The following is a 2,945-nucleotide window of genomic DNA, read 5'->3' as shown; positions in this document are numbered from 1 at the left end:
AGGACACCGGCCCTTTAAGGGAAGCTGTACTCTGCTGGAAGCTGAGCTGGAAGCAGGTAATGTTGTAGCTGGAAACAGATGAATCCACAATGGATTGGAGAGTCAGGCTACACCGCAGGTGGAATGCTGGTGCGGGTCTCTATGGTGGAAGTCTTGAGACAGGAGCTGGAACCTGGAAGACAATCACAGGAGAGAGACAAACAGGAACTAGGTTTGACAACCAAAGCACTGACGCCTTCCTTGCTCAGGCACAGTGTATTTATACCTGCAGCAAGGAAGGGATTGGCTAGGCAATTATGCAGATTATCAATACTGAGAACAGATTGGTGGAAATGATCAGCTGACAGAATCCAAGATGGCTGCGCCCATGCAGACACTTGGAGGGAAGTTTGGTTTGTAATCCATGTGGTAATGAAAACAGTAATGGCGGCGCCGGCCCCCGGAGACAGGAGGCGCCAGGCTGACAGATGCACATCCAACCACGCGGACACAGCAGAGGCCGCGGCTGACGTAATCGCCACTCAGACACTCTGCATGCAGAAGTTCAGGGACGGCGGCGGAGGCCGCGGGAGACGCCATGCCAGGTGTAATATGGCGTTCACTGTGACAGCGTCCCAGAGTGACAGGAGAGGATACAGGAATGTACACATTAGGATAACAGATGGAATCCGGTCCTGGAGCGCTGAGCCAGCCTTAGGAGGCATCTGATGGGTAAGAAATGGCGTCCAGATACCCGGATCGTGACAGCACCCCCCCCTTTAGGAGTGGCCCCAGGACACTTCTTTGGCTTTTGAGGAAACTTGGAATGGAATCTCCGGACCAAGGCAGGAGCATGGACATCAGAAGCATTGGTCCATGAACGTTCCTCAGGACCATAACCTTTCCAGTCAATAAGATATTGTAGTTGACCGTAACGGTGACGTGAGTCCAGGATCTTGGCCACTTCATACTCAACGCCTCGTTGAGTTTGGACTTTCGGAGTTGGAGGAAGTGAGGAATGAAACCGATTCAAGATCAGCGGTTTCAACAGGGAAACATGGAATGTCCTGGGTATTTTTAAGAAGGGAGGCAACTGGAGTCTGTAAGCAACAGGATTGATGACTTGTTCAATCTTGAAAGGACCGATATAGCGAGGTGCAAACTTCATACTGGGAACTCTTAACCTCAAATTCTTCGTGGATAACCATACTCGATCACCCACCTTGAGAGCAGGAACTGCTCGACGCTTCTTATCCGCAAACTTCTTGTACCTGAACGATGCCTTGAGCAGAGCTGATCGTACGCTCTTCCAGATATTGGCAAACTGATGCAAGGTGATATCCACTGCGGGAACAGAAGTTGCTGGAAGCGGTTGGAACTCAGGGACTTTAGGGTGGAATCCAAAGTTAGTGAAGAATGGTGTTGAAGCAGATGAAGAATGATACTGGTTGTTATGACAGAACTCGGCCCAGGGAAGTAATTGAACCCAGTCATCTTGAGAGGAGGACACATAGATGCGGAGGAAGGCCTCCAAGTCCTGATTCACCCTCTCGGTTTGACCATTGGTCTGAGGATGGTAAGCCGTGGAAAACTTTAGCTTGACTTGGAGGACTTGACATAAACTTCGCCAGAATTTGGCTGTGAATTGAACTCCTCGATCTGAGATAATTTCTTCAGGAAGACCGTGGAGTCGGAAGATCTCTTGTATGAATACTTGAGCCAACTTGGAAGCTGACGGAAGACCGGTGAGAGGAATGAAGTGTGCCATCTTGGTGAACCGGTCAACTACCACCCAGATGGTATTGAACTTGTTGCACATGGGTAAGTCTGTAATGAAATCCATCGACAAGTGGGTCCATGGTCGACGGGGAACGGATAGTGGAACCAGTTGCCCCGCAGGCGACTGGCGGGATACTTTATGTTGGGCACACTTTGGGCAAGATGCAATAAACTCCAAGACGTCCTTTTTCAGAGTTGGCCACCAATAGGACCTAGAGATAAACTCCAGGGTTTTTTGGATACCTGTATGTCCGGCAAAACGGGAAGCATGGGCCCAATGCATGAGCTTCTTCCTTAGCATCGGCTTCACAAAACTTTTCCCTGATGGGGGCGTAGAGTCCATCCCTACCGTGGAGAATGCCAACGGATTTATAATAGGATGCTTGTCTGAAGACTCTGACTCATTTTCTTGCTCCCATGAGCGGGAAAGGGCATCGGCCTTGCGATTCTGAGAGCCCGGACAGAACTGGAGTTTAAAGTCGAACCTGGAAAAGAAAAGTGCCCATCTGGCCTGACGAGGGTTGAGACATTGTGCGCCCTTCAGGTATAAAAGGTTCTTGTGGTCTGTAAGTATGGTGATTGAATGAGAAGCTCCCTCCAACAGATACCTCCACTCTTCTAGAGCGAGCTTGATGGCTAGCAACTCCTGGTCGCCAATGGCATAGTTGCGCTCAGCTGGGGAGAACTTCCGGGAGAAGAAACTGCAAGGGTGTAAATGGCCATCTTTAGCCCTCTGAGATAACACCGCTCCTACTCCAACGGAGGAGGCATCCACCTCTAAGATGAAAGGAGAGTCGATGTCAGGCTGTTTCAGAACAGGCGCAGAGATGAACCTTTGTTTTAAAAGATGAAATGCTTGCATGGCTTCTTCAGACCACTTGGACGGGTTAGCACCCTTCTTAGTGAAAGCAGTAATAGGCGCCACAATGGTGGAAAAGTCTCGTATAAACTTTCGGTAATAGTTGGCGAACCCTAAGAACCTCTGGACCCCTTTGAGGGTTAAGGGTACCGGCAAATTTTGGATTGCTTGTAGTTTCTCAGGATCCATCTCTAGTCCAGAACCGGACACAATGTACCCTAGAAACGGAATGGACTTGACTTCAAAGACGCATTTTTCTAATTTGCAATAGAGATGATTGACACGGAGACGGGACAGAACCTCTTTAACCCAAAAACGATGTTCCTCT

The sequence above is a fragment of the Pseudophryne corroboree genome, chromosome 4, assembly GCF_028390025.1.
Source record: "Pseudophryne corroboree isolate aPseCor3 chromosome 4, aPseCor3.hap2, whole genome shotgun sequence".
Lineage (NCBI taxonomy): Eukaryota > Metazoa > Chordata > Amphibia > Anura > Myobatrachidae > Pseudophryne > Pseudophryne corroboree.
Note: the sequence above shows the minus strand (reverse complement) of the source record.